The sequence below is a fragment of the Oryctolagus cuniculus genome, chromosome 13 (assembly GCF_051225735.1).
Source record: "Oryctolagus cuniculus isolate XC-2025 breed Fujian yellow rabbit chromosome 13, ASM5122573v1, whole genome shotgun sequence".
NCBI classification, from domain to species: Eukaryota; Metazoa; Chordata; class Mammalia; order Lagomorpha; family Leporidae; genus Oryctolagus; species Oryctolagus cuniculus.
The window spans coordinates 33279987-33306790 of NC_142879.1; positions in this window are offsets into that span (position 1 = coordinate 33279987).

Sequence of the window (26804 nt, forward strand, 5' to 3'; positions counted from 1 at the left end):
CCTCTGTTAATTTTTCTTATTTCTTCAGAAAACAAAATTATTGATTAAGATTTCTACCTATTAACTAAAAGGAAACCTCATTTTCAGGTATTTGTTTCTACTACTATTGATTCATTAGTTATTCAATAATCAAACTATATTTTCATGCAAGGAGATAACATTTTTAATTTAAAATTGTGAGGCTATAAGGAAGGAATTTCATCAAGGTAAGAAAATCTGAAAACTAATTAATTCTTGAGTGAATTATTTTCCTTTATAAATATGCAATTACCATATATGTGCTGAAGACAATTTTAATATTTAATAATATAATTATATTACATCTTTATTTCTTTTCCCCTCCTTATTTTCTCCTTTAAACTCTGGTCATACCTTATAGATTGCATCTCATAATTTTCTGTAAATGGGAATTCTTCAATATTTTGTTTTTCCCTGTTAGATTTTTATTTTATTTTATTTTTTCCCAAAGAAACATTTTATTTAAGGAATACAAACTTCATGCTTTTCATAAGTACAACTTTTGGAATGTAATGATTCTTCCCACCATAGCCACCCTCCCACCCACTACTCCTCCTCCTCCCTCTCCTATTCCCAGTCCTACTCTCCATCAAGATCCATTTTCAATTAACTTTATACACTGAAGACCAACTCTTTACTAAGTAAAGAGTTCAACAATTTGCATGGAAAAAAAAACAAACAAACTGTTCCTCAACAGTGAGTCAAGGGCTGTTCAAAGTCATGGCATCTTTAAGTTAATTTCACTTCCTTTTTGTGTGTGTGTGTTTTTTTTTTTTGAAACTTAATTAATTTTAAGGAAGCACCTAGGAATGACATTTCTTTTGTGAGCACTTAGACATAATTGTGGCATATCTTTTGTGAGCACTTAGACATAATTATGACATATCTTTTGTGAGTGCTTAGATATAATTATAATACAACTCTTTGAGGACAGAGATCCTGCATGGGAAGTTAGTGCACAGTGACCCTTGTTAATTTCACAATTAACATTCTCATGTATAAATTCAGTGATCACCCAAGGCTCTTGACATGAGCTGCCTAGGCTGTGGAAACCTTTTAGATCCACAAACTCCCTCAGTATTTAGACAAGGCCATAAGAAAAAAGTACCTCCTTCTGTGATGACCACTTCTTTCCACTGGAGCCTTACCCACTGAGTTCTTTCATGTAGGACACTTTTTGTCACAGAGTCATGACTTTCCATGTCTGAAATGCTCTCGTGGGCTTTTCAGCCAGAGCAGAATGCCTTAAGGGCTGATTCTGAGGTCAGAGTGCTACTTAAAGCAATTGTCATTCTATTAGTTTCCTGTGTGGACTGCTTCCCATGTTAAGCATTCACTCCTTTTTAATTCTATTATTATTACCAGAGACTTAATCCTATCCATATGAGCACTTTAACACTTAAGATGGTATTTTTAACACCCAGCTTAAATGGATTTGGGGTCTGAAGGCAAGTTTTTAAACTGTACCCTTAGAAGTAAGTCTGTAGGAATATATGCAAAACTATACAGCTTTACAGTTATAAACTTCATATCCTTCATAATTACAACTTTAGGAACATGGTGATCCTTCCTACTTTATTCTCCCTCCCACCCATACTCCCACCCCCTTCCCCCTCCCTCTCTTATTCCTACTCTTATTTTTACTGAGATCTATTTTCAATTGATCTCAGTAACTCTATGTCAAGTAAAGAATTTAACTCTATGTCAAGTAAAGAATTCAACAAATAGTATGAAAAAAAAATCCTCAACAGTCAAGACAAGGGCTGTTCAAGTCATTGCTTCTCAAAGTGTCAACTTCACCTTTACAGATTGCCTTTTAGGTGCTTTATTAGTTACACACAGGTCAGGGAAACTATATGGTATTTGTCCCTTTGAGACTGGCTTATTCCACCAAGTATGATGTTTTTCAGATTCATCCATTTTGTTGCAAATGACTGGATTTCATTTTTTTTTACTGCTGTGTAGGATTCAGTGGTGTACATATCATAATTTTTTTCCAGTCCTCAGTAGAATTGCATTTGGTTTGATTCCATGTCTTAGCTAATGTGAATTGAACTGCAGTAAACATGGGGGGTAAAGATAACAATTTTGTATGCTGATTTCATTTCCCTTGGGTAAATTCCCAGCAGTGGGATGACTAAATCATATGGTAGGTCTATGTTCAGATTTCTGAGGTATCTCCATACTGTATTCCACAGCGGCTTTATCAGTTTACATTCCCACCAACAGTGGATTAGTGTACATTTTTCCCCACACTCTCACCAGCATTTGTTGTTTATTGATTTCTGTGTGAAAGCCATTCTAACTGGAGTGAGGTGAATCCTCATTGTGGTTTTGATATGCATTTCCCTGAAGGCTAGTGATCCTGAGCATTTTTTCTTGTAAGGGTTGGCCATCTGTATTTCCTCTTTTGAAAAATGTCTAAGTCCTTCATCCATTTCATAACTGGATTGTATGTTTTGTTGTTGTTGAGTTTTTTGAGTTCTTTATGTATTCTGGTTATTAATCCTTCATCATTTGCATAGTATACAAATCATTTCTCCCATTCTCTCTGTTGCCTCTTCACTTTCCCGAGTGTTTTGTTTTCAGTACAGAAGCTTCTCATTTTGATGTAATCCCATTTGAGAATTTTGGCTTTGATTGCTTGTGCTGTGCTCTTTTTCAAGAACTCTTTGCCTGTGCCAATGCCTTGCAGGGTTCCCAATGTTCGCTAATAATTTGATGGTATTGGTCATAGGTTTAGGTCTTTAATCCATTTTGAGAGGATTTTTGTGAAAGGTGTAAGGTAGGGGTCTTCTTCATACTTCTGCATGTGGAAATCCAGTTTTCCCAGCATCATTTGTTGAAGAGACTGTCCTTGCTCCAGGGATTGGTTTTAGCCCCTTTGTCAAACATAAGTTGGTTGTAGATACTTGAATTGATTTCTGGCATATTTATTCTGTTCCAGTTCTCTTCCATCTGTTTTTGTACCAGTAGCACGATTATAATTTCCCCGTAATATGTCTTGAAATCTGGTATTGTGATGCCACCAGCTTTGTTTTTGTTGTATGAGATTACTTTAGCATGTATAAGATTGCTTTAGCTATTCATGGTCTCCTGTGTTTCTATATGACTTTCAGCAAAATTTTTCTCTATCTGAAAAGGATGTTCTTAGTATTTTGATTCATATAGTTTTGAATCTCTAAATACTTCTGGAAGAATGGACATTTTGATGATATTGATTCTTCGAATCCATGACCAGGGAAGGTTTTTCCATTTTTTTTGTATCTTCTTCTATTTCATCTTCAATGTTTTGTAATTTCATCATAGAGATCTTTGACAACCTTGGTTAAATTTATTTCAAGATATCTGATTTTTGTAGCTATTGTGGATGGAATTAATCTTGAAAGTTATTTCTCAACCATGGCATTGTCTGTGTATAATAAAAGTTGTTGATTTTTATGTATTGATTGTATATCCTGCTACTTTACCAAACTCTTCGATGCATTTCAATAGGATATTAATGGATCTTTTGGACCCCCTATATATAGAATTACATTATTTGTGAATAGGGATAGTTTTACCTCCTCCTTCTCAATTTGTATCTCTTAGATTTCTTTTTCTCACCAAAAGGCTCTGGCTAAAACATCCAGGATTATATTGAATAACAATGGTGAAAGTGAGCATCCTTGTCTGGTTCCAGATCTCAGTGGTATTGCTTCCAACTTTTCCCCATTCAGTAGGATGCTGGCCATTGGTTTGTCAAAGATTGCCTTGATTGTGTTGAGGAATGTTTCTTCTATACCAAATTTTCTTAAAGTTTTCATCATGAGAGGGTGTTGTATTTTATCAAATGCTTTCTCTGTATCAAGCAAAATAATCATATGGGTTTTGTTCCTAAATTTGATAATCTGATGTATCACATAGATTGATTTGCAAATGCTTAACAATCCCTGAATACCAGGGATAAATCCTACTTGGTCCAGGTGAATGATCCTTTAGATTTGTTTTTGAATTTGATTGGCTAAAATTTTTTGAGAGTTTTGTGTCTATGTTCATCAGGGAAATTTGTCCATAGTTCTCTTTCTCCATTGCATATTTTTCAGGTTCAGGAATTAAAGTGATGCTGGCTTCATAGGAAGAATTTGGGAGGATTCCCTCCTTTTCAATTCTTTTAAATAGCTTGAGAAGAATTGTAGTTCTTCTTTAAATGTTTGGTAGAATTCAGCAGTGAAGCCATCTAGTCCTGGGCTTTTATTTGTTGGCAAGATCTTTATTACTGATTCCATTTTCATCCTGATTATGGGTCTGTTAAGGTTTTCTATGTCTTCATGGCTCAATTTAGGTAGGTTGCTTGTGTCCAAGAATCTATCCATTTCTTCTAGGTTTCCCAGTGTGTTGGCATATAGCTCTTTGTTATTTTTTTTTTTTTTTGACAGGCAGAGTGGACAGTGAGAGAGAGACAGAAAGGTCTTCCTTTGCCGTTGGTTCACCCTCCAATGGCCGCCGCGGCCAGTGTGCTGCAGCTGGCGCACCGCGCTGATCCGATGGCAGGAGCCAGGTACTTCTCCTGGTCTCCCATGGGGTGCAGGGCCCAAGGACTTGGGCCATCCTCCACTGCACTCCCTGGCCACAGCAGAGAGCTGGCCTGGAAGAGGGGCAACCGGGACAGAATCCGGCACCCTGACTGGGACTAGAACCCGGTGTGCCAGCACCGCAAGGCGGAGGATTAGCCTAGTGAGCCACAGCGCCGGCCGCATATAGCTCTTTGTAGTAATTTCTGATGATTCTTTTTATATCTGTGGTTCCTGTTGTTACATTTCCTTTTTCATATCTAATTTTATTAACTTGGGTCTTCTCTCTACTTTTTGTGTTTAGTTGGGCTAATGGGGTTTCTAGTCTGTTTATTTTTTAAAAATCCAGCTCTTTGTTTTGATGATCTTTTGTATCACTTTATTTCAATTTTGTTTATTTCTTCTCTAATTTTAATTATTTCTATTCTTTCACTTGTTTTGGGTTTTACTGTTTTTTTTTCTAGATCATTGCGATTGCCTTGAGAGCTCATTTACTTGGTGCCTTTCTATTTTTTTGATGGAGGCACCAATTGCTTTAAACTTTTTACCTTCACCTTCTTTTGTAGTGATGACCATGTTTCTGTGTTTCTGTGTACAGCATACCCTTAAACATCTTTTGCAAGGCTAGACAGGTGGTGACAAATTCTTTCAATTTCTATTTGTTATGGAAGGTCTTTATTTTACCGTCTTTCATAATTGAAAGATTTCCAAGGTACAGATTTTGGGGCTGACAATTTTTTTTCTCTTAAGAATTGGAATATATCTTCTCATTCTCTCCTATCCTGTAGGGTATCTGCTGAGAAGTCCACTGTGAGTCTAGTTGGAGATCCTCCAATGTTTCTCTTGTTCACATTTTAGAATCTTTTCTTTATGTTTTACTGTGAAGAATTTGATTACAATGTATCATGGTGTAGACCTTTTCTGGTCATGTGTATTAGGAGTTCTATGTGCTTCCTGTACTTTGATGCCCTTTCTTTCTCCAAATTAGTGAAGTTTTCTGTATTCAGTTCACTAAACAGGTCTTCTAATCCTTTCTTTCTTTCCACGCCTTTAGGAACTCCTGGAATGTGTATGTTGGGTCATTTGATATTATCCTGTAGATTCCCAACAGGTTTTTTTTTTTTCCTGACAGGCATAGTTAGACAGTGAGAGAGAGAGATAGAGAGAGAAAGGTCTTCCTTTTTCCATTGGTTCACCCCCCAAATGGCCGTTACGGCTGGCGCGATGCACTGATCCGAAGCCAGGAGCCAGGTGCTTCCTCCTGGTCTCCCATGCGGGTGCAGGGCCCAAGAAAATTTACCAGGCCCAACCTGGGTGAAACTTTAGACACTCTCTTCAACCTGGAGCACTGAAAAGTGCTTCCTGGCCACAAACACAACATGCTTCTAGGTATTCCTGAAGGAGTAGACACTCTACTAATCCACATCTTCCACTGCCTTCCCAGGACACAGCAGAGAGCTGGACTGGAAGAGGAGCAACCAGGACAGAATGGGTGCCTAAGTGGGACTAGAACCCGGAGTGCCAGTGCCGCAGGCAGAGGATTAGCCTAGCGAGCCACAGCGCCAGCCCCAACAGTGTGTTTTTAGTTTTCCAGTTTCTTCTTCTTCTTCCTGGTCTGATTGTATAATTTCCTGTGATTTGTCTTCTCAGTTGTGTAGTCTTTCTTCTGCTTCATCAATTCTATAGTTAAGGCTTTCCACTGCATTTTTTATGTGTTCTATAGAATTCCTTATTTCCAACATTTCATTTCTCATTATGTCTCATTTTCGTGGGAGGAATTCTCTTTCATGTCATGTACAGATTTTACTAGTTCATGCATTTGCTTTTGATTACTTCTAAGTAATCCTGTGATCAACTCTTTGAATTCTGTTTCTGGCATTTCTTCAATCTTTTCATCTTCACAGTCTAGTATTGAAGTGTTGTATTCTTTTGGGGGCATCATATGTGTTCCTTATTCTTGTTTCTTGAATTGGTGCATTTATTATTCAGCTTTTTTGGAGCTACTCGGTGGTTTCTACTTTGTATTTTCCATGTGGCGGGTTTTATCTTTGGACTATTCCTCTGTGGATTAGTGGAGTGTCTACTTTTTCAGTGAATACCTAGAAGCTTGTTGTGTTTGTGGCCAGGGAGCACTTTTCGGTGCTCCAGATTGAAGAATTTCTAAAGTTAAACCTAGGTTGGGCATGTGTGGGGAGCAACTGAGACTAGACTAAGTTACTGGAATTAAGACTTATTCTATGCATCTGCTCTCCCACAATATGGCGCTGAGAGGGAGCAAACAACCTCTACGCAGCTGCCTCATCAGTTTGACTGATAAGCTGCAGGAGCTGATCCTGCTCCTGATTGGAGGAGAGCAGCGTGCTCGGCGTGTGGGCAGCAGAGCATGGATTGGTGGAAGAGGACTATAAAGGAGGAGAGAAACAACATGCACCAGGAACACCTGAGGAACATCTGAGCAGCCCCCGAGAGAGCCAGCCAGCGGTGTGCCGCTCCTCTGCGGAAGCGGGGAAGTGGTGGGGGTGCTGCCCCTCCACGGAGGCAGCTAACCCCGGACGGCGTTGTTCCTTCACGAATGAGGGAACGGCAGCTAACCCGGGAAGAGCCGGGCAAAAAGAACAGCGCAGGGTCCAGTGTCATTCCTCCGCGAATGGGGGAGCGACAGGCATGGTAAATCTCCTTTTTTTTTTTTTTTTTTTTTTCAGAAGGGAGGTTTGTTCTGCTCTGTTGGCATAGACTCAGCTCATGTCCTTCCTCAAAGGAGACCAGTGCCTGGGCACTAGCCCAGTGGATATAATATTCATCCATGCTGCCACAGGACCGCACAAAAGATCTGTGTAGTTCTCAATGTAAGCACAGATTTTCAGCAATGTCTCTCACCAGGCAATAAGGGAGCTAATCCCATCTGCTTATTACATCTATGTTATTTTTAAATAAGACTGTTAATTTAAATGGCAAATTATGGTTAATAATCTTAATTGATTTTTCCTATATACTAGGTTTTTTCATAATTTTTTTAGTTATGTATGTGGTTTTTTTTTTTTTTTCAGGCAGAGTGGACAGTGAGAGAGAGAGAGAGAGAGGGAAAGGTCTTCCTTTTACCCTTGGTTCACCCTCCAATGGCCACTGTGGCTGGCGTGCTGTGGCCAGCGCACCACGCTGATCTGAAGCCAGGAGCCAGGTGCTTCTCCTGGTCTCCCATGCGGGTGCAGGGCCCAATGACTTGGGCCATCCTCCAATGCACTCCCGGTTTTATAGTCTGTTTTTAAAATATATCTAGCGACCACTGGGGAAATGACCACTGTGCCCTAATAAAAACCCAGTAACTTACAATATGGGGCTGTAATGACAGTGACAACATTCTGTGCTAGACTGCCCTATGTTTAACTTGAAGAGGAAATTAAAGCAACATTTTAGAGACACTGAGGAAAATGATAGAATGTGAAGAACCCATGTATTTTTAAAATATTCTTAAATCCATTTATTTTTTAAATATTCTTAAACCACTTATTTATTATTTATATAACAACATCCTCAGTTGCTTTACAAAAGGAAATATATGAGGTTTGGTTCTCTGTTTCTAAAATAACAATAACAGAGATAATCTACAAGGGGCACAAAGACATAAAATTATATTGAAAACATATGTACACAAGTAATGGGGAGTATTAAAAGTCCCAGTTCTTCTCTTGTATACCTCTTGCTGTAAAAATCTGTACATTGGATCCTCTTAATAGTAGAAAAGAATTAAAATGACCTCACTTCAAAGTACTCTCTCCCTTGCTTTGCAATTACTCCATTTGCCAATCTACAAATAGCTCTTTTAATGTTTGTGCCCAGATTGGAACAACCCTTATTATTTTTTCTACGATCTTATCATGCTAGAGGATATGCAGCATATTCCCTTGATGAAAAGATACCATTCCTAAACAAAACCAGAATTCATTGACAGCATCACAATTTAATTTCATTTTCTCTCTTTCTACCAAAAGTCATAGTTATAAAATTTAAAAGTTCTCTTACTGAATGAGTTTTCCTTCTAGTCACTGTTTATTTTGCACATAACCCGGAAAAGATTGTTGGCTGCAATTCTTGTGGTGTTACTAAAATATTTCTCTAACATCTCAAGCTAATATGGTGTATATGAATAGATGACTAAGACAGAAGCTGAATTTTCATATCATGCTTCATCACATGTTATACAGGGATTCAAACTTTGGCCAGTTTTATTTATTTATTTATTTATTTTTAAGATTTATTCATCCACTTGAAAGCCAGAGTTATACAGAGAGAGGAGAGGCAGAGAAAGGTCTTCCATCCAATGGCTCACTCCCCAGTTGGCCGCAATGGCCAGAGATGTGCCAATCTGAAGCCAGGAACCAGGAGCCTCCTCCAGGTCTTCCACACAGGTGCAGGGGCCCAAGGACCTGGGCCATCCTCCACTGCCTTCCCAGACCATAGAAGAGAGCTGTATCAGAAGTGGAGCAGCCGGGACATGACCAGCGCCCATATGGAACACTGGTGCCTAAGACCAGGGCATTAACCCACTGTGCCACAGCACCAGCCCCGGGGCCAGTTTTAGCAAATAGTGCTTACACTACAAGCATCTATGATTTTGCTTCTCTTTTTTTAAAACATTTTATTTATTTACTTGAAAGTCAGAGTTACACAGAGAGAGGAGAGGCAGAGAGAGAGGGGTCTTCCATCCGATGGCTCACTCCCCAGATGGCCACAATGGCTGGAGCTGCGCTGATCCAAAACCAGGAGCCAGGAACTTCTTCCTGGTCTCCTACATGGGTGTAGAGGCCCAAGGACTTGGGCCATCTTCTGCTTCCCTGGGCCATAGCAGAGAGCTGGATTGGAAGTGGAGCGGCCAGGTCTCGAACCGGCGCCCATATGGGATGGCAGCACTTCAGGCCAGGGCATTAACCCACTGTACCACAGCACTGGCCCCAATTTTGCTTCTCTTTATCATCCACACCCAATTTCTCCACTACTCCATATTTAATTAATTTAACTAATTTAAGTTCATGCTTGTTCCAAACCATAGAATTCCATTGATGCACACGATCTATAAGCACATTTTAAATCAATTGTTTTCATCAACAGGAAAAGATGCAATTGAATAATATATAACCATTCACTTATTTGAATCTGAAAATTGAACTCATTCTTAGGAAGCTCCTAGAACTGAGTTTCCAACAATTTTTTTATTTTTTTTTCTTAGCCTATATCTGTAAGAGGCTTCAAAATATTTCTGGTGTAAAATTCACTAAAAAATTACTTCCTGAAAGCTTTTGATCAAGTCAGAATGTGATGCTTAATTGAAAAAAGTAAATCTCAAATATCTAAAATTTTGCTTCTAAGCTTAAAATAAACCTTACAACAATCTCCTATAATAAGCCCTCGAATTTCACTGTCCTTCAATTGATAAAATAAAGGTGTTTCTGAAAACCTAAAGCAAACTCAGTAAGTACAGCATAAGTAATTCAAGGTATTGCCTTTTGATGCAAGGACTTACTTTGTATGAAATTCTAAATTATCACAATTACATATGGTTTGTAACCCAGAAATGTTACATCTCTTTAACTGGTGCTATTTGTAGTCTTTAATTACATAGAATATAGTTAGATTCATGGAAGGAGGTATACAAAAGAGGATGTTTTAGCAACTTAGGGGCTGTTTTTGTATAGAAAAATTTCACATAGAAAAAACCCGATTCTTATTTAGTAGTGCTATACCTTCTTCACTAGAAAGCCAGTTTTTTATTCACTCTACAAATGTTGGGCAGTGGCTGAATCACAGAACTTCATAGAATACCCTTTATGGAACTAACCTTGATGGTGTCATACAACCAGGCAATAAATCATCAAATAAATTAATTACATAGTTTAATGAATTGTCTGAGGGAATCTATTTGAATTCTAAGGTAAAACATAATAAGGAATAGGAGAGGGACCCAAATTTTAATTATTAGTCAAGGATTGCCTCTCTGAATGAGGTTACTTATGCAATGACCTAGATGATGAAATGCTACCCATGGAGAGAGGCTAGATTCAGAAATTAGGATGGGAAACACATAGATGTGCTCATGGAATTATTTAAAAAAATATGGAGGAGCATGATGAGCTGGGGTTAAGGAACAGTTTGTTATATAACTAATCAAGGAATGTTTTATATTGATGATATCTTAAATATATATGTTGAATCAATCCTTTCACCTAAAATACAATGCAGAGAAAAAAGACATGATAAGACTCACAGAAAAGATAAACATCTTCATGGACTGGAAAGGCTGGTGAGTTTAAGTGAGGTTGCATATGTATGATAGACACCAGGTAAGGAATTCAGAATAAAATCTGAACCCCAGAATTCTGTACTCTGCAAAAATATCATTCAAAGCTAAGGAGAGATAAAAACTTTCTCAGTTACACAAAAATTTAAGTGACTTATGGACAGAATATTTACCTTTCAAGAAATGTTAAAAGTTCTTAGCTTAGCAGTTGAGACATGGACATTCTCTATCAGAGTCCTGAGGTTCAGCTCCCAGATCCAGCCCTTGACTCAGCTTACCTGGGGAAGAGGGAGGGAGGTCAGTGATGATGTCTCCAGTAGTTGGGTTTCCATCACTCACATGGTGTACCTGGATTGTGATTTGGTTCCTAATTTAAGCCTTTACTCAGCCTCAGCCATTGTAGGCATTTGGGGAGTATACCTGCAGATGGAAGTTTACTCTCTCTCTCTCTCTCTCTTTCTCTCTCTCTCTACCTCTCAAATAAATAAATAAATAAATAATTTTTAAAAAATTTCTCTAGAGAGAAGGAAAATTATATAGGCCAGGAACTTAGTCTATTTAGGAAACGAATAGTATTGAACTTAGAATAAGTGAACATAATAATAACTCTTATTTTTCTTATTATTAATTTTATTTGCAGATTATTTTATACATGTATTATTATTAATGTTTCTGTCTATATCACATATAATGTAAATGTATGTATGGTATATATGCATATATATGAAATAAATAACAGTAATAATAAAAGGGACAGAGGAAAGATTTAGGATTATTTTGCTTTGTTAAGTATTCATACTACCTCTGAATAATAGCATTATTTACAAGTGAACTTGTAGTAATTTTAAAGATATATTATAAACTCCATGGCAATCATTATTTTTAAGAGTTTAAAAAAGAAATATAACTGGCATGCTAAGTATGGACAAAAATTAAAATGTGAATTACTCAAAAGGTAGAAAAAAGCAAAAGACAAAGACAGAAACAAAGAACAATACCAAAAGATAGGATAGAGTAACCTATATGGTGGATATTAATCCAACTACAGCAGTAATCACTTTAAACATCAGTGAGCTAAATACACAAATTTAAAGACAGATATATTCAGAGTGGATCAAAAAGCAAGACCCAATTAGACATTGTATATAAGGCACAACTCTATGTTGTCTACCTTAAAATAAAGACACATATAGATTAAAAGTAAATTGACAGAAAAATATACATCATACTAGCACAACTCAAAAGAAAGTAGGAGTAAGTATTTTAAATTCAGAGAGAGTAGACATTGCAGCCAGGATTGTTATCAGGAAAAACAAAAGGCATTGCACAATGTTAAAGGAGTCGCTTCCCAGAAAAGACATAACAATTCTTAATGTATCTTAGCCTAAAAACAGAGCATCAAGCTACATGAGGCAAAAATTAATGGAACCACAGGAAGAAACAGATGAATGTGCTATCATAGTTGGAGCTGTCAACACGCCTCTATCAGAAATAACAGATCTCTCATGGAAAAAAATCAGTAATGACATAGTTGAAATCAACAACACCATCAATCAAAACAATACAATGAACATCTGTAGGATACTATTTCCCGCAACAGAAGAACACACGTTGTTCTCAAGCTCACATAAAACATTTGCAAAGATAGACCAGATTCTAGGCCATAAAACACATCTTAACAAATTTACAAGAATTAAATGATACAAGAATTAAATCTGCTCTTTGTTAATAATGGAATTAAACTGTGTTTTAACAACAGAAATATAAAAAAGCAACTCCCACAATAGTTGGAAATTATACTACATAATTTGAAGTAACATATAAGCCAAGGGAGAAATCTTTAGGAGAAATTTCTAAAATATTTTAAATTAAATAGAAATAAAAACACACATTATCAAAATTTGTGGCATGTAACAAAGCAGCAGTTGGGGAGAAAATTTATGGTTACATTCTTATTTTAGGAAAGAAGAAAGAATTGAAATTAGTAATCTAAATTTTCATCCTAGGAAATTAGTAAAAGAAAAACAAACTAAATCTAAAGTAAGTAGGAAAAAAAATGAAACAATAAGAATTGGAGTAGATATCATTCTTTTGAAGGATTAGAAAAATAAAAAGATGATCCTCTATTCAGGCTACATAAGAAAAAAGGAGAGAGGCTATAAATCAGTAATAACACAATGAAAGAAGGGGCATCATTACAGATCTGATGGGCATTAAACGGACCGTAAAGGAACATCATGAAAAATTCTATACTTACAAGTTTAACAATTTAATTAAAATGGACCAATTCCTTGAAATATGCTGTCTGGCACAACTCATTCAAGAAGAAATAGACGGGCTGGTGCTGTGGCATAGAGATTAAAACCACCACTTGCAGTGCCAGCATCCCATATTGGTGCTGATTTGAGTCCTAGATGCTCCACTTCCAATCTAGCTCTTTGCTATTGCCTGCGAAAGGAGTAGAAGATGGTTCAAATCCTTGGGCTCTTGTACTCATGTGGAGGACCCAGCCAAAGCTCCTGGCTCCGGGCTTCAGATCTACCCAGCACCAGCCGTTGTACCCATTTGCAGAGCAACACAGGGGATGAAAGACCTCTCTCTCTCCCTCTCTCTCTGCTCTGCCTCTTTGTAACTCTGCCTTTCAAATAATAAATAAATTAATCTTAAAAAAGAAATAGATAATTTGAATATCTATTATAGAAATTGAATTAACAATTGTCAACCTTCCAAAGTAGAAATTACCAGGCCTTGGGTGTGTTCACTGTTGAACTCTGTAAAATAATTAGGGAAGGCATTATGGAAATTCTATACAGTAGTTTTTGGTTGATAAAAGCAGAGAGAATATTTCCAAATTCATTTTTGAGGCCAGGATTACTTTAAACCAAAACCAAACATTCCAAGAAATGAAAAGAAGCCATTAATATCTCTCATTAGCATAACCATCTAATAATTCTCATGAACATACATACAAAATTTTTAACAACATATTAGTAAATCGTATTTTATTAGACAATGTCTAAAAATAATTATACACCCAAACAAGTGGGATTTGTACAAGATGTGCAATGTTAGTCCAGCACTCCAAAAATAATTAATGTAATCTATCATATCAGCAGGTTAAAGAAAAATCATATGATCATACCAATAAATACCAGAAAACCATTATCTGGGTATCTGGAATTTAGTCCCAGTTCTGCTCTGACTCCAGCCTTGGGCTACTATACATCCTTAGAGGGAGTAGGTAATGGTTCAAGTAGCTGGGACCCAGACACTCATATGTAAGAACTATCCTGACTCCCATGTGGACATCCTGGACCGGATTTCTGGCTCCTGACTTCAGCTTGCTTGCTTGCCTGATGCTTTCTCCCCCTCTCTCTCTTTTTCTTTTTCTCTCATCCCAAATACATAAATGAAGAGCCCAAAACACTTAACAGATATCACCGCAAAGAAGATAAATAGATGGCAAATAAGCAAATGAAAGAATGCCTCACAGAATCAAGGAGGCACAAATTGAAACAACAATGATGATATACCACTACATGCCTACTTGAAGGGCCAGAATCCAGAACACTGCTAAGACCAAACACTGGTGAGAATGTAGAACAAAAAGACTTCTCATTTATTACCAATATGCTTGCAAAATAATACTGCCACTTCGGAAGACAGTGTGGTTGTTCCTTGAAAAACATACTCTAGTCATTCAACCCACCAGTCAAACTCTTCAGTTATTTATTTGAAAGTCAGAGTTACAGAGAGGAAGAGAAAGAGGGAGAGGGAAGAGAGAGGAGAGATGATAGATAGATAGATAGATAGATAGATAGATAGATAGATAGACAGACAGATAGACAGACAGACAGATAGAATCTCCCATTCATGGGTTCACTTCCTAGATGGCTACATTGGCCAGGGCTGGAACAGGAAGAAGCCAGGAGCCTGGAACTCCATCCAGTTCTCCCACATAGGTGGCTGGCACCAAACACTTAGACCATCTTGGTCATTAGCAGAGAGTTGGATCAAAAGTGAAGTAGCCAGGATTCCAGCTGAGACCCACATAGGATGCTGGCATTGCAGGTAGCAGCTCTCCCAACTGCGCCACAGTGCCAGGCTCAAACCGTTTGGTATTTATACAAAGGAGTTGAAAACAATATCCACACAAAATCACATATGTACGTGTTTATAGATGCTCTATAATTAGATGCGCCATAGTTAGCAGAACTTGGAAACAATCTATATGTCCTTCAGTAGGTGAATTGATAAACTGTGTACATCCATACAGTTGAATATTATTCAGTAACAAAAAGAAAATTATAAAAGACATGGACGAATATTAATTTCATATTACTAAGCAAAAGAAGCCAATCTGAAAAGGCCACATGCTATCTAAATTTAACTATATGACATTTGGAGAAAGGAAAACCAGGGAGACAGCAGAAAAATCAGTGGTTCCCAGGGAGTGAGGAAGGAATTAGGGATGAACAGGTGGATCAATGAGCATTTTTAGTGTGCCAAGTCTATTTTGTATTGTTATAATAGTAGGAATGTTATTATACATTTGTCCAAACTCATAGGGTATAGAACACCAGGAATGAACTATGGATGTTAGAGGATTATATGTTAATACAGTTTACCAAATGTAACAACTATGAGATTTTGATCACTGGGGTTCTGATATATATGAGAGTCGATGGGATACATGAGAACTCTAGTTTCTGCTCAATTATGCTATGGATCTGAAGCTGCTACAAAATAATATGTATTCAAAATTAAAAAATTAAAGAACTGAAAAATTATGGGATACTAGACAGGACACAGAACTGGTATATTAGAAGTAAGAAATTCACCTACAAACAAATATGAAAAAGCAGACAGTTACATCAGACTAGAAATTACAGTCTCCCCATTAGAAAGATGCATACATGTGGTGGGGAATGAATATCTACCACTAAAATTCTTTGAAGGATTGTTTTATACTTAGTTTTTAAAACAATGTTTTTTAGCAATTTGATTGTAATATACATATGTGGCTATTATTTTTATCAGTCTTTTAAGTCAATTTTTATTTGTTTATTGAAAGGCAGAGAAACAAAGACAGAGATACAGACACTAGGAGATCTTTCCTCCACTGGTTCTCTTCTCAAATGCCTACAACAGCCAGGGTTGGGCCAGGCTGAAACCGGGAGCCAGGAACTCCATCTGGGTCTTCCATGTTTTACAGGGACCTGAGAGATTGAGTCGTCTGCCACCTTCCAGGGTACACATTATTAGGAGGCCGGATAAGAAGTGGAGTAGCCAGTACTCCAATCAAGCACTTCCCTGTGTGATGTGGGCATCCCACTCTCAACTAAACTAGGGTGCCAAATGCCTACACCTTTGTCATATTTATTCCGCTAGGTGATTGTACATTGTCACTTGGTTTTGGAAATTTTTCTAGAACTATTTCATTGATAATGACATTACTAAGTAGTTTTCTCTAGTTGCTTTCTCTGAGCATATGCTCTGGTCTGATCTTTCAGTTCACATCCTAAAGCAGAGCTGATCAAGCCAACCTGCTGACTTATATTTGAGAAATAAATTTTTGTTTTTATAGAGTCTGTAATTTTAGAGCTCTTCATTATGCAGCATTATTGTAGTAACCTGAAAGAAAAACACATGATTATTCAAACTCAAGCTTTTGAGTTTTAAATTGTTTTCATTATAAGAACACCAACTCTACTTTATTAAATAAGCATAAAATTAATACTATGTGCTCATTAAAGAGTGAAATGGAGTTAAATGACAAAATAATTATCTAAAAGATGTGTATGTTTAGTCCTAGAAAGAGGAAAATGGAGCAAAAAGGGGGATTTGAGTAACTCCTTTTGTTTGTTGATTGATTGATTGATTGATTGATTTTTGAAAGACAAAGGAATGAGACAGCAATCTCTGATTCACTAGTTCACTCTCCAAATGCCTGGACTAGGCTTTGAACTCAACCCAGGTTTCCTACATGGGTTAAAAGTTGGAGTCAAGAGCAAAAAGGAGGTTTGGAACTCAGATACTCCGATAGTGTGCCACATATCTTAACCAGAATCTTAACTGCTAGGCCAGATATATTCCTCCATAACTGTTTTTTTTTCCTAAATACTAATAAAATTATTTGATCCTTTATATTATGTGAATATATAACTGACAAAAATGACTTTTAAAAAATCCAGCAAGATATACAAACATGATAGCAGTAATTACCACTTAAAAGTAAAGCAAAATATCATATCATGTGAGAATTTTCTAGAACTGAATTGAAAAATGAGCAGAGTCCTCATATTCAAAAATCCAATTATAAATTAGGTAGTTTGTTTTCCCTTATTGAGATATTTCAACTAGTTTGTAAAATATCATTTCTTTCAAATGACCCCTGCTGATCTTAAATATTGCACACCACCCAATTTTTATTATTTAAAAAATCTATTTCTTAGCCCTTGACCTGACTGTTGATGTACAATTTAATACTTTATCCTTTTTAGTATTTTTTTTTGTTCTAGTACTATTGGTTAAACTATGTAATTAACACACAATTATTCTTAGGTATTTAAATTTAACTGAAAAGTGATCCCTGTTAAATATAACAGTGGGAATAAGAGAGGGAGAAGATGTACAATTTGGGACATGCTCAATCAGACTTGCCCCAAATGGTGGAGTTAGAAATGTGCCAGGGGATTCCAATACAATCCCATCAAGGTGGCATGTACCAATGCCATCTCACTAGTCCAAGTGATCAATTTCAGTTTACAATTGATCACACTGATAGGTCTAAGAGTCAAAGGGATCACATAAACAAGAACAGCGTCTGCTAATACGAACTGATAGAATAAAAAAGGGAGAGAATGATCCAACATGGGAAGCAGGATACACAGCAGACTCACAGAATGGCAGATGTCCTAAATAGCACTCTGGCCTCAGAATCAGCCCTTAAGGCATTCGAATCTGGCTGAAGAGCCCATGAGAATATTTTAGGCATGGAAAGCCAAGACACTCTGGAAAAGAAAAAAAGGAGACCTAAATGAAAGATCTTTGTGAGTGAGATCCCAGTGGAAAGAATGGGCCATTAAAGAAGGAGGTACCTTTCTTTGAAGGGAGGAGAGAACTTCCACTTTGTCTATGAACCTGTCTGAGTAAGATCGAAATCGGTGAACCCAAAATGCTTCCATAGCCTTGGCAACTCATGACTAGAGCCTCGGATGATTACTGATGCCATAAACAAGAGTGTCAAATTGTTAAGTCAACAACAGGAGTCACTGTGTACTTACTCCTCATGTGGGATCTCTGTCCTTAATGTGTTGTCCAATGTGAAGTAATGCTATAACTAGTACTGAAACAGTACTTTACACTTTGTGTTTCTGTGTGGGTGCAAACTGATGAAATCTTTACTTAATATGTACTAAATTGATCTTCTGTATATAAAGATAATTGAAAATGAATCTTGATGTGAATGGAATGGGAGAGGGAGCAGGAGATGGGAGGGGTGCAAGTGGGAGGGAAGTTATGGGGGGGAAAGCCATTGTAATCCATAAACTGTGCTTTGGAAATTTATATTTACTAAATAAAAGTTAAAAAAATCTATTTCTTTTTAAAATTATTTTAATTGTACACATTTATGGCCAACACATATATTTGATGTGTAAAGATCAAATCCGGGGGCCAGCACTGTGGTGTAGCAGGTTAAGCTGCCGCCTGCAATGCTGGCATCCCATATGGGCACCGGTTCAAGTCCTAGCTGCTCCACTTTCAATCCCGCTCTCTGCTATGGCCTAGGAAAGCAGTAGAAGATGTCCCAGGTCCTTGGGCCCCTGCACCCACTTTGGAGACCCAGAGGAAACTCCTGGCTCCTGGCTTCAGATTGATGCAGCTCCAGCTGTTGCAGTCTATTGGAGAGTAAACCAGCTAATGGAAGCGTGCTCTCTCTCTCTCTCTCTCTGTCTCTCCTTCTCTCTGTGTGTAATTCTTACCTTTGAATAGATAAATAAATCTTAAAAAAAAGGTCAAACCTGGTTAGTTAACATTTCCATCACTTTAAGCATTTAAAAAATATTTTGAAAAGCACTAATCACACATATTAATGGGGTACAGTGTGACACTTCCATAAAGATATTCACTGTGTACTTGCCAAATCAGGATCATTAACATTTCTCAGGTTTTTTCCATTGTTTTATGATTGAGACTGCACTTCTCAATATAAAATAGGCTATGATGAAGTATAGGCACCCTTCAGTGCTGTGTAATAGTAGGAACTTATCCCATTTGTCTAACTGATTGGTACCTGTTATCCAACCTCCCTCTTATCCTCCTACACCTCTACCTTTCACTGCCTCTGGTAATCACTACTTTATCTATATCCAAATCAACTAGTTTTTAGTTTCCATATATGAGGGAGAATGTGTCTGGCTTATTTCACTTAATATGATGTCCTCCAATTTCACCCGTTTTGTTGCAAATGAAATGATTTAATTATTATTATTATTATTTTTTTGGACAGGCAGAGTGGACAGTGAGAGAGAGAGAGACAGAGAGAAACGTCTTCCTTTGCCGTTGGTTCACCCTCCAATGGCCGCCAAGTCGGCGCACCACGCTGATCTGAAGCCAGGAGCCAGGTGCTTCTCCTGCTCTCCCATGGGGTACAGAGCCCAAGGACTTGAGCCATCCTCCACTGCACTTCCCTGGCCACAGCAGAGAGCTGGCCTGGAAGAGGGGCAACCGGGACAGAATCCGGCACCCTGACAGGGACTAGAACCCGGTGTGTGGGTGCCGCAAGGCGGAGGATTAGCCTAGTGAGCCGCGGCGCTGGTCTAATTATTTTTCATGGTTGATTAATATGTCATCATGTATACATACTCCATTTTCCTTATCTAGTCATCCGTTGATGGATACCTTGACCAAATCCATATCTTGGCTGTTATGTATGGTGCTGAAGTAGACATGGTGATGCAGGTGTCTCTGTATATAATGAGATTTTAATGTCTTTGCATGCATGCCCAGTAATGGGAATGCTGGATCTTATGGCAGCTCTGTTCTTTTTTAAGGAATATCTATACACTTTTCCATAAAGTCTGTACTAATTTACATTCCCAGTAGCAATGTTTAAGAGTTACCCTTTCTCTACAACCTCACCAGCACTTGCAACTTTTTGTCTTTGGGGTAATAGCCATTCTAATTAAGGTGAGATAATGCTGTGGTTTTGAATTGCATTTTCCTTATGCTTAGAGATCTTGATGCATTTTCCATGTATTCATTGGCCATTTGAATTTCTTCTTTTGAGAATTTCCTTTTCCCCTTTCTTAGTCTGATTATTTGTTTTTGTTTGTTGTAATTGAGTATTTTGTGTTCCTTATATATTCTGGATTCAAACCTTTGTCAGATGAGTAGCTTGTAAATATTTTCCTCATTCTGTTGGTGTCTCTTCACTCTGTTGAGTCTTTCCTTGCTGTACAGAAGTTTGGTATAATACCACTTCTGTAGTTTTTCCTTTGTAGCCCATGCATTGAAGAGAGCAACCTAATTCTAGATCACTTTTTTTTTCTTTCAGTACCTTAATCATATGTGACAAACTACATTACAGAAGAGACAACTAGATTAGAGTTTTTCAAAGGAAGATTTGAGAGAGTATGATATGTAATATGTAAATATTTCCCATAAATATCAAAATGAGTAACCTTGACTATTGATCATTACAATGTTATCTAGACAGGAAAAAGAGCTATCAGAGTATTAGAAGAAGTATGAAGTTCATGCCTTTGCTAGCCCTTTGGTTCTATTCTTCATCTATATTAATGACAGTCTCCTAATTCCGAATCCTCAGAGATGTAAGCTCAGTTAAATAAAAGAATCATGTCATGATTAAATACAGCTGTATTACTACTCCAAGTGCAGGTTTAACAGCAATCTTCTTGTCATCACTCAAAGATATTTTAATACAACAACACACAAGTTTACAAATTAATTATTTGTAATGTCCTAAATCCCAGTATTCAATCTCCAAAGCACCCACATTTTTTAACCCTCACCTTCTAGTAAGTATACTTAAAAAGAGAATCCTAGAGAAATGTCATTAATTATATGAATCTGCAGACTTACTATTTTTCCTTAGGTGATTTCCATAATGTCTTCTTTGCAATCCTTTTTTTTATGTTTCCTCTTAACCTTTCCAATCACCCTCTGTTTTCCTAAGACACTTTAAAATGGAAAGTTCACCAGGGCAGCATGGAAGTACAGCATTAGCCCTGCCCTAACATTTCAGAGCCAAATTCAACTGTACTAAGGGCTCTTCTCTTCCGTTAGAACAGAGTCATGCCATCATCCATAAACTAATTGCTTAATTTGTCAACATGAAATTTTCTGAGATGTTAGGCTTTCAAGAACAAAGATGAAAGGCTTCCTAGAATCTCATGAAAAGGTGTTGGGACCCTGTCTTAAAGGATATCTCATTTAGATTTGGGTTTCTTCCAAAGGTTTCTTCCTCAGTATATTTCAATTCAAGATAGAAGAATGTGGTTGCCGGTGCTGTGCTGCAGCAGGTTAACGCCGTGGCCTGAAGCACCAGCATCCCATATGGGCGCTGGCTCAAGATCCGGCTGCTCTACTTCCGATCTAGCTCTCTGTTATGGCCTGGGAAAGCAGTAGAAGATGGCCCAAGTCCTTGGGCCCTTTCCCATGTGGGAGACCCAGAAGAAGCTCCTGGCTCCTGGCTTCAGATCTGCACAACTCTGGTTGTTGTGGCCAGTTGGGGAGTGAGTTATCGGATGGAAGACCTCTCTCTCTCTCTCTCAGCCCCTCCTCTCTCTCTATGTGTAACTCTGACTTTCAAGTAAATAAATAGAATAAAATATTTAAAAAGAAAAATACAGAAGAGGGTATTTAACCTAATCCTCTAGTAGTCAATGTAGGCTTAAATGTTTCATAAATTCAGAGGAAGCTAGGGTCTCAGTTTCAGGTATTCCTTATGAAATATGCTTTTAAAGAAAATTAGACCTATGACTTTTAGAAATTGCATAGATTTTATGAGGCATGATGAGTTAGCTCTAAAAGTATAAGGATTTACAGATTCCATTTCCTACAAAATGTATATCAGCTTAAAAGAAAGAAGAGAATTGGGTTTTATAATATGCATTTCAAATTTTTGCTGAATCTAGATATTTGAAAACTGGCTTAAGGTGTTAGCCAAACCAAAAACATAGTTGAATTCACCCAATTCTGATTTATACCATGTACTTAGGCCCTTTTCTCATTGGGTTGCTTCCCAGAGTACATATTATCTGCTGATTACTTTAAAATATAGACCAAATTCAGCAAATGTTATACAAACAGAAAAGAATCATGCTATTCTGCATCAAACTTAAATGCAACCCAACATATAATTTATATTTTATATCCTTGGGTTTGTTCTTTGTATATGTCGAAAAAAAGTATTTTTTAAAGGCACAAAAAATCAGTTATGAGCTATTATTTTGTATTAATTAAATACTATTTATTTGTGCCTGGAGGAGATTTAAAATTATTCTATGTCATCTGTTTTAATGCCATTCATCTTAATTTCAAATTTATTCACACTATAGCTAGTGGAATATTACTTAAAAACTAAAGAGTGCATGAAAGCATTGACTTATCAAATATAAAGTAAATGAGTTAAGAAATATGCAATGGAAAAGGAAGATCTTTCTTTCTGTCTCTCTCTCTTTCACTGTATAACTCTGCCTGTCAAAAAAAAAATATGTAACTTCATCTCTGGCAAATATAATGATAGCTTAAAACCTTTACATTTTCTCCATTTCAATTTTATTATGTACAACAGATGTGAAGGGTTAGTAATGAAATATTTGGTGTGAGTGTCATTATGATCAGGTTTTTTTCAAATGCACTTGTGATCTTTAGCAGATGAATGATAGTATATTGCATTCAGTTTGTTTTAAATCACCACCCCCAGGGCTAGTGCTGTGGCATAGCAGGATAAGCCTCTGTCTGTGGTGCCGGCATTCCATACAAGCACTGGTTCATGTCTCAGCTGTTCCTCTTCCAATCCAGCTCTCTGCTAATAGATTGGGAAAGCAGTGGAAGATGGCCCAAGTGCTTGGGTCCCTGCACCTACATGGGAGACCTGGAAGAAGCTCCTGGCTCCTGTCTTTGGATCAGCTCAGCTCTGGCCTTTGTGGTCATTTGGGGAGTGAACTAGAGGATGGAAGATCTTTCCCTCAGTCTCTCCCTCTCTCTGTCTGTAACTCTGCCTCTCAAATAAAAAAATATTTTTAACAAAAAAATCATAACCCCCACAGTTCAGATACTTACCCTATCCATCCAAACTTACTTCAGTTTGTGATATAAGTCTAAAACCCTCATGAGAACTGATACTCTTGTAGCTTTCCCTTACTTCCTGTTTCATTGTGAGAACCAGATTTCCACAGAAATTATTATACACATTAGTCTGACTGCATCATGCTTGCAGTTATCTTATTGAAATTAAAAGTTGGGGGGCCGGCGCTGTGTCACAGCAGGTAAAGCCACTGCCTGCAGTGCTGGCATCCCATATGGGTGCCAGTTTGAGTTCCGGCTGCTCCAGTTCAGATCCAGCTTCTGCTATGGCCTGGTAAAGCAGTGGAAGATAGACCTGCGCCGCGACTCACTAGGCTAATCCTCCACCTTGCAGCGCCGGCACACCGGGTTCTAGTCCCGGTCGGGGCATCGGATTCTGTCCCGGTTGCCCTTCTTCCAGGCCAGCTCTCTGCTGTGGCCAGGGAGTGCAGTGGAGGATGGCCCGAGTGCTTGGGCCCTGCACCGCATGGGAGACCAGGAGAAATACCTGGCTCCTGCCATCAGATCAGCGCGGTGCGCCGGCTGCAGTGCACTGGCCACGGTGGCCATTGGAGGGTGAACCAATGGCAAAGGAAGACCTTTCTCTCTGTCTCTCTCACTGTCCACTCTGCCTGTCAAAAAAAAAAAAAAAAGGCAGTGGAAGATGGCCCAAGTCTTTGGGCCCCTGCACCTGCATGGGAGATGGGGAAGAAGCTCCTGGCTCCTGGCCTCAGTAAGCATAGCTCTGGCAGTTGCAGCCATATGGGGAGTGAACCAGTGGATGGAAGACCAACCTCTCTCTCTCTCTGCCTTTGCCCCTTTGCCTCTCCGTAACTCTGCCTTTCAAACAAATAAATCTTTGAAAAAAAAAAAGAAAGAAATTAAACGTTGGTATGGTTTTCATTCCATTGAAAGTTTAGTTTTTTTCTGAGAGAACTGATCTTGTTACCTAAAGAACACTCAGTATCTGCATAATGCCCAGAGAAGTCTTTTTTTTATTATTATTTTACAGATATAATTAAACAGTGAGAGAGAGAGAGAGAAAGGTCTTCCTTCCGTTGGTTCACCCCCCAATGGCCGCTATGGCTGGAGCTATGCCGATCCGAAGCCAGGAGCCAGGTGCTTCTTCCTGGCCTCCTACACGGGTGCAGGCACCCAAACACCCGGACCATCCTCCACTGCCCTCCCGGGCCACAGCAGAAAGCTGGACTGGAAGAGGAGCAACTGGGACTAGAACCCGGTGCCCATATGGGATTCTGGCGCCGCAGGCAGAGGAATAGCCAAGTGAGCCACAGCACTGGCCCCCAGATAGTCTTGACTACTATTTTCATGTTGAAATTTTTTCTTCCTTAGCACCCCATAGTATTAGTCTCTCTTGAAACAATCTACCTCTTGATGTTCTATGTCTGGTCATAACTTCTCAATCTCTGTTCTGACTATTGCTTTCTCTGAATACTTCATCGATCAGTATTTCCAGGCTTTTCATTCATATAATAAATTTATACAAGGAAGAGTTTTTTGTGCCTAAGACTGTCATATATGCTAGGTTTAAAGCAATACAGCAGGAAAATAATGTTATGGAGTACAGCATCTGCTGGTGCTAACAATTAAGCAAAATAATAAATTATCATATATATTATGTTAATTTATGTTAAATGTTTAAAATACTATAGGAAAATTAAATCAGAAGGATAAGAGAATGTCCTGAGGGTAGGCATGGTATAAATATGATTGCCATGGAAGAGCATGCTGGGAAGATGATATTTGAACAAAGACTTGAAGTAGACAGTAGAGTGACCATTAGCAACCTGGAGCAAGGCCATTGTAGACATAGGGCTCAGCATCTGAAAAGGCTCAGTGCCTGGTGTATGACTTGTGTGCCTGTGGTTTATATGTCCTCACACTCTACACATTGTCTATCCCCATTGATTAAATGATCATTGGTCTTGAATCTATATCTTCATTTTTAATGTATTATCTCTAAATTCCTGCCTGCTATGTCTACCTGAATATTTTATGAGTTTTTCAAACTTAGTATAACCTCAAATCTAATGCATTTTCTTCCTCCTAAAATATACATATCTTTCACTGCCTCACTTTTCAGCTATGACACAAATATTCACACAATGATCTGCTATAGTTAACTATGGTTTGAGTATGTACCCAGAGAGAGCACGTGTTGAAACTTAGCCCTCAAGATGAGGTACTAAGAGGGTGGAAACTTGGTCCATCTACAGTGTTAAGAGGTAAGGCCTAGTGGGAAGTCCTCAGGTCATGGAAATCACACCTATGAAGAGATTAAGGAGTTCTCAGGGACCTTGAATCAGTTCTCATGAGAGTAAGCTATGATACAAATGAACCTGACCCCTGGGTTGCTCTCTGGGTTGCTGTGAGGTGTTGTGATTTGGTGCTTCTGCACATACTGCTACCATGTTACTATTTGCCATTATGTCCTCATCAAAGGCTGAACCAATATGACCACATGATCTTGGACTTCTGGAGTCAGAAACTGTGAACTGAATAAACCTGTTTTCTGAGACAGTTAACCTAAATGAGGTATTTCATTACAGAAATAAAAAAAAAAAAAAACAGAATAAATATGATACAGGCCAGAAAAATCATTTTCAGTTTCTTCATTTCCTTTTCTTCCCACATCTAATTTCTGTCTCTATTTAATACTAAATTATTAAGAAACTACTCCATATCAGCTTTTGTGCTATATGTGTCATTTAAAGATTGAATCACTCCATTATCAATCAGCTGAGTGTTTTTTTTTTCTTTTTTTCTTTTTTTTTTTTTTTTATTTATTTGACAGGTAGAGTTATAGAGAGTGACAGAGAGAGAGAGAAAGGTCTTCCTTCCGTTGGTTTACCCCCCAAATGGCCTCCACAGCCAGCGCTGCACTGATCCGAAGCCAGGAGCCAGGTGCTTCCTCCTGGTCTCCCATGCGGGGGGCCCAAGCACTTGGGCCATCCTCCACTGGTCTCCCAGGCCACAGCAGAGAGCTGGACTGGAAGAGGAGCAGCCGGGAGTAGAACGCGGCGCCCATTTGGGATGCCAGCACTGCAGGCGGAGGATTAACCAAGTGAGCCACGGCACTGGCCCCCTGGATGGTTTTTTTTTTTCTTACGTTTGTCTACATTTCCACTGCTATAGTATGAAAATTTCATTGTGATTACAGTAACAGTCTCCTGATTGTCTCCACACACTCACCCTGCCATCCTTGGGGTCTTTGCCTTCAGATTCAAGCTTCTAAAACATTAATATTACATGTAAGAATAATGTGCAAAAGACATCCTCAGATTTTGACATTTAGGAAAGGATTACATTTTAGTCTTAAAATAAAGTGCAAATATCTTCCAAGAAAAACACTAAAACACAATGGATACTGCTATAGTGAAGACAGTAAAGAACACTTAACTATATATTGTCATGTACAAAAACAAGAGGATTTATAAAGTTCTTATAAAATGGAACTAAAAGATAAGCCTATAGTAGTGTAAAACATCTTTAAATTGATGCATACATTTTTTCATAATACACATTTCCCATGATATTTTCTGCAAAGGAAACACTTAACAAAGTGAAGAGGTAACTGACAGAATGGGAGAAAATATTTGCAAACT